This window comes from Cucurbita maxima, unplaced genomic scaffold (assembly GCF_002738345.1).
Source record: "Cucurbita maxima cultivar Rimu unplaced genomic scaffold, Cmax_1.0 Cma_Scf00080, whole genome shotgun sequence".
NCBI lineage: Eukaryota > Viridiplantae > Streptophyta > Magnoliopsida > Cucurbitales > Cucurbitaceae > Cucurbita > Cucurbita maxima.
The window spans coordinates 169744-176345 of NW_019272096.1; the positions used below are offsets into that span (position 1 = coordinate 169744).

The 6602-nt window shown below is 37.9% G+C and overlaps 1 long non-coding RNA gene across 2 annotated transcripts; it reads right to left on the reverse strand.

The window, feature by feature from the left end:
• Positions 1-2067: 2067 nt before the first annotated feature.
• On the reverse strand, positions 2068-3194 carry LOC111472630. 2 transcript variants are annotated; one of them, XR_002715463.1, is made up of 4 exons: positions 3104-3194; positions 2801-3002; positions 2674-2709; positions 2068-2209 (listed from the first exon to the last, which is right to left on the reverse strand). It is a non-coding gene; the product is annotated as an uncharacterized LOC111472630 (long non-coding RNA). The 2 variants fall into 2 exon arrangements; XR_002715462.1 differs by having other exon boundaries at positions 2801-3194.
• Positions 3195-6602: the final 3408 nt, after the last annotated feature.

Sequence of the window (6602 nt, forward strand, 5' to 3'; positions counted from 1 at the left end):
CTTGTTTTCTATGATTGAAATGGAGGCCTCTCAACTCTCATTGTTAGCCAGCCAGTGAATTTTAAAAGGAACCAAAGACATTGCCCATTCTTTTTCCTTTTTTCTTCCTCACCCTCCACTATTAATTCATCTTCTCCTCCACCCCACCATCCGCAGTAAAAAAAATTCCAACAAAATGTTCAAATTCTCTCTTCAATCAAATTTGGGTCCAACGTCCATTGTCTTCTTTGAAGTGTTACATATCGTTGTCAACCTTACAGTTTTAAAACGCACTTATTATGGAGAGGTTTTCACACCCTTATAAGGGGTGCTTCGGGACCTCACTGTTATATCATAAATTTTTATAAACATGCTATAAAAAAAGTAAGTGATCTTAATAAACATCCTACAGGAAACCAATAAGTTTCCTATAACATGTTTATATCATACTAAAGACATACTCTAAATTTAGATCAAATCATAGCTCAAGAGTTCATTTCTCAATAAACATGCATTATAATGTTGAATGTGCTCCTACATCTCATTTCATTCTCAAATTTCTATGACATGTTTCTTATATCATACTTTCATGAACATAGCTAAATTCAAGGTTTCAAGGTGACACCTACTTAAGGGAGCGTGACACTTTTTTGTTCGAGTTTGGGTCCTTGGGAAATTCCAAAATTGGCCAAACTCCTCCTCCAATAGGCCCTACATTAAAAAGAAAAGGAAAAAAAAAAGTAAAAACTACATAGTTTAAACGTGCTAGTCAGTGGAATAGTTTTTACTCTTAGAAGCAAAATGTAAGTAAAGTGACCATGTTGCAAGAGAATGTCGAGACTATCAAGTATCGAACACGAATTCCGAATCATAATTTAAATTATGAACATGGAGCGCACAAAACCTTACTCATGGGAATCCACAATAATGTTAATTAATTATTAATTATTTTAAATATATTTTATTTTATGCTCTATTTTCCCAATTTTTTTAAAAAATAATTGGTTGAAAATGTCTACATTTTTTATATTTCAAAACCCCAATACTATAATTCCTTTATTTAAATTAAAAAAAAAAATCAAAGGCCATATCCATTATTTCAATTTTATATGATTTTTTTTTAATTTTTTATTTTCAACTCCAAAAAGCCAACTTTATTAAGTTGACAAGAATGATAAAATTGATAATAATAATAATAGTTTATTATAAACTTAATATTTGATTGATTAATTAAATATTAATAGAATAAATGATATGAACAAGCTAGCCTAGTCATGGATGGATCATCACATTAAATTAGTAGCCTCTTCAAAACCTTATATTATACATCCATAATTAATTAATTTTTTGAATATTATAAAATTAAAATTAAATAAAATAAAAAACTTGAACAAGAAATTCATCATTGATCGTGTCTAAAGCCTTGATAGCACAAAGCACTGCTTTAGCACACATTGCCAAAGAAAAAGAAAAAGATATTACTTAGGTCACCAGTGACACAAATGACGCATAGTTTAGCCTCTGCCCTATTATTGGAAAACGATGTTAGAAAATAGGGTTAGAGAAAGTTTTGGAAAACGTTTTGAAAGCTATTTGATAAAACAAATTTTGTAAGCTAGCAAATAGTGAGGTCACGAAGCATTCCTTATAAGGGAGTGGAAACCTCTCCGTAATAAGTGCGTTTTAAAACTGTAAGGTTGACAACGATACGTAACGCGTCAAAGCAGACAATATCTATTAATATTGGGCTTGGGTTGTTATAAATGATGTCAGAGCCAGACATTGGGCAATGGACGTTGGACCCCCAAGAAGGATCAAACAATTTTTTTATGATTCAATCATAAACTAAGATCCTTTCGGTCCAATGAGAGGTGGGATCCTATTGTTCAAGTCCAGAAATCCGTATTTAAGAGAATAACTCATCTACTCTTCTTACATGAGAAGTAGAGCATTTCATCTCATGATATGTAACGACCCGCTTTTCGAGAGACTCGAGCCATGAACCGTTATTTAGTGATGTGGAAATAAGAAAAAATGCGTAAAATTTAAAACATTTAAGCAAGTGCATGCACTTTGAAATTTGATTAAAATAATAATGAAACTATTTAAAATACATTAAATATAAGATTTAAAGGTAAGTACAAAGGAACTCCAGACTCAAGTGTGATGAGACTCTCTATAGTCAACAGCCCACGTGTGCCTCTGCCTAGATCGCTACGTTAAGCTCCACCTAAAAAGAAAGTTGAAGTAAAAAGGATGAATATATAAATTATACTTAACAAGCAGCACATATTTTGTTATTAAATCTTATTGATCTTGTTAATAGAGACATAACATAATGATCTAAACATGGAAATCTAGTCATAAATTTCAATCGTAGAACAGTGCATATGCGTTTCAGTACACTTATATAATCACATTCAACATGTGTCATCTTAAGTCGTTCCATGCTCAAACCTACAAAATCGGCTTCCCATAATATGCCTTATATCATACTAAAGACATGCTCTCAATTTTAGTCATATCATATGTCAACAATTTATTCTTCGATAAACACGCATCATAACGTTCAACGTGCTCTTAGATACATCACATCAACTCATTTCATGCTCAAATTTCTAGACATACTTCTCATATCATACTTTCATGCAACTATGAGTATAGCTAATTCTAAGGTTCCAAGGTCCCACTTACTTCCGAATTGCAACACTTTTTATTTGAGTTCACGTCCTACATGGAGAGAAATGATGAAAACCTGTGAAAACGGTGCCAAAATTGGAGTTAAAACAAGAAAATTATGCAAAAAGGTGCAAAAATCGACCTAATTGAGCCAGACCGCCCCGGTTGGGTCGGGCCGTGCCCTTTGGCCCACCCACGGGTTGGCCACTCGGGTTGGGCCGCTCACGATTTAGGCCCCCCCTTCCCCCAACTTTCCGGCGAGCATCCGATGAGATACCTACGAACTCGATACGCTGTGTCCGATCATTACACCGAGCAAAACAAACTGAAAATACCGCTCTGGCCTAATAAACACCCACACCGAGAAATTACACGCCACAAATCATCGTCGCTATCGTCGGAAAAAGGAATCCAAAAGCAAGATTTTTTAGAAAGCGAGATCTACCTTCACATACGTCCAACGACCACGAAATTTTGTGGAAAGAGGAGGAGAGGCAAACAGAAGGGAAGAGGAAGAAAAAGGACGAAAAGAGATATCGAAAACAACGAACGGAGGAGAGAGAAAATGCGTTAGAATTTTGCAGCCAAACTAGGTGAAGAAGACGGATCCTTCGGATCTGGGTCAACTCGAACTGGAAAACTCGAGAACCCAGAAGCCCAGCAGTCCAGCTCAATGCGCAACGACCCATGTCTGCGAACCCTCAGCCCACAAGATCCCTCAGCCCAAAACCAAGTCGGCGACCCGCACCCATCTGCAAACTCGAGACAAAAACCCGTCTGCAGACCAGAGGCCCAAGTCCTACAGCGGCCCAAATCAAACCAGCCCAATAGCCCACGGCTCAACTATACCAGGTCGAAACCAAACCCACGGCCCAACCGAACCAGCCTGCATCCCAAGTACCTGCGGCCCAGTCTAGTAAGTTGAAGCCCAAAGACCAGTCCGGCCTAGTAGCCTTCTACAGTCAACGACTCGAACCGCGACCCGAATCGGACTGGAGCCCTCGCCTCGACTTGTAGCACCTGAGCGACGTGGCTCACTCTAATGTTGCCACGTATCGTCCAGTAGCGCGAGAAGCCCTTCGACTGGGCTCAACGTAAACAGCTCACAGCGACCTTCAGCGGCTCGACAGCTGTTTCGGCTCAGCTCACCAGCTTTTGCCCTGGTTTCCACCTTCTCAACCCTCTCGGACCAATTTTGGCCCCGATTAAGGTAATTGAGGCTTTTTTAGACCCGTATTTCATGTTTAAGCTAGAATTATTTGTATTACAGTTTTATTTATGAGCATGATGATGTATGAGTATGATGATGTACGATGTTTATTGTTAATGATATTTAGTAATAAATTATAGTTTATCATATGTATTATATTTGCCTTATTATCATAGGTATATTTCCATTTATTGTTATTTCCATTTATTACTATTTCCATATCCTTGTAATTTATTTGATTATAAATAAGATAACTTTCACACCATTTAGGTGTGGTGGATTAATCAAACATTCACATGGTATCAGAGCCCTTTCGGTTTAACAACCGTGATCCTTTCTTTTCAATGGCTTTTGAATCCTCTAATCTTCTTCTCCACCACCCCTACTGGTTTTGACGCCGCAGGGGCAGTCTTTATGGCTGCCGTAGTCGGAGCCGATTGATTATTCTTCGGCTCCACCCTATTGACCTCCAAATCACCTTTCGTCATACTCTGTACATCCAACCTCACCTTTTCCAACCCAATCGGTTTTCCCCTTGGCCAATATAGTCTCTCTCATTTTCTTCCCAATCAACCTTCATTCTTCACATAAACTCTAACCTAAACCTATCAACCTTTTGCAGAGATTTACCTTCGGAATCTGGGTGCCGCACTGGCCTATTCGCCAACCAAGTTGCCGCCGCCCTTCCTGCCAAAATTGGCTTCTTCGCCTGATGAGGCGACTCTTCCGACTGTCCTTCTCGCCAAAATTGGCTCCTTCGCCCAATGTGGCGACTCTTCCGGCTTCAACATCGTCTTTGTCCCTTGCTCTAGGTTTCCCCTTCTACTTCTTGGGGTTAGAAATATTCTCACCAGAGCCAAGGCAGCATCGTCGCTAAGCGACAATCCCTCTTCATGGGTTAGACATATTCTCGCCGAAGCCAAGGCAGCATCGCCGCTGAGTGGCGATCCCTCTGCAATTTTTGATGGCCAAGAACCAGGTTGTTAGCATCTTCATGAAAAGTGTTTCTCAACCTCTTTGAATTTTTCAGATTCAAGCTTCACGTTCGTTTAAATCCGACGCTTAGCTTGCGGTGGGGTGTTAAGGATATTTAGTAATAAATTATAGTTTACCATATGTATTATATTTGCCTTATTATCATAGGTATATTTCCATTTATTGTTATTTCCATTTAGTACTATTTCCATATCCTTGTAATTTATTTGATTATAAATAAGATAACTTTCACACCATTTAGGTGTGGTGGATTAATCAAACATTCATGTTTAAGCTAGAATTATTTGTATTACAGTTTTATTTATGAGCATGATGATGTATGAGTATGATGATGTACGATGTTTATGATGATATATGAGTATGATGCTTGAGCTGTGATGTTATATGTATGTGATTTATGTTTGGATGCATGACATACATATTATGTTTGATGCACTTGATGGCTTATTGATGAGTATGATGGTGCATGATGACTCCATATTGAGCATGCTATATGATCATGATTGTTATATTGCATCATTTCGTTAGATGGCCTAGTACACAACCCTAAGAGCATGAAAATACTATTAATCTAAATATCCACAAGCATATGTTATCTAGAGTAACAAAGAGAAGAGATATTATGATGGGATTTAGAGGGACCTCATGCATATTGCATGTTCATAAGCATAGGGTTACTTCCCCGTAGAGATGATGAATGCAGACGCACACAATATGATGCTGAGTGCGAATGCGCACCGTATGATTATAAGGGTGTTCATGAGGCGCATGACATCAGGGGTTCTGTTGATTTTTGGACGTCGCTACATATTAGCTTGACCAGAGGGTCCAGGGGGTGTGTGAGCGACCTGGGGATTCACACTCGCAAGTGTGGGTCATGTGTAAGGAAGTACTACATATCCAATTTGCCTGAGACTAGAGGTCACCCCTAGATGAGCTAGAGACAGGTTCCTAAATCATGATTGCATGTGTTTGCATTTGCATGGGGGCCACTTACTGAGTATTCTTCGAAATACTCAGGCCATGTGCCATATTATCTTTTAGGTAAATGCAAGATGCTCATGTATGGTTGACGGCGACATCGTAATTCAAAGATTGTGTTGCATGCATATGGTAGTTGCATATTTGAATTCCTAGTCTTAGGTTAGAATATGATGTTTGCATTTCACTATTTAAATTATTTTATTTGTAATTTTTTTTATTTTTAATATTAAACTTCAGCATTATATTTTGAAATACGTAAGTTCGGTAGTGTTTTCTAGCAGTTTCATGTGTTCTCAAGGTTTTAATTTTTTCACTATTTTAGATGAACATTTAAGAGTTATTTTCCGCATTAAGAGATGAGCATACGTAGCGACTCTAGATATGTAGAAATTTCATTTGTTCTGAAGGTTTTAATTTTTTCAAACTCACATGCATTTTCTTGTTAATATTACTGAAACTATTGTTAAATTTCATGTGTTACTTAACAAGTATGATATGATGTATAGCATATTGAGTGTTTTATTTCTTTCGCACTATGATGTAATGTTAGCATGTGTATATTTTTATTATTATATGTGTATACTAATAAGGCCTTAGACTTAAGCAACCTTATCTTGGTTTCTAGAACCATGCCACCTAAAGATCGCGAGAGAGGAAGAGAAAGATGAGAAAGGGGACGACCCCCTCTTAGAGGAAGAGGATGAGGTGTGGCAGAAGAGAGCCCACCTCGAGAAGGATCAGAGACTGGGTCAGT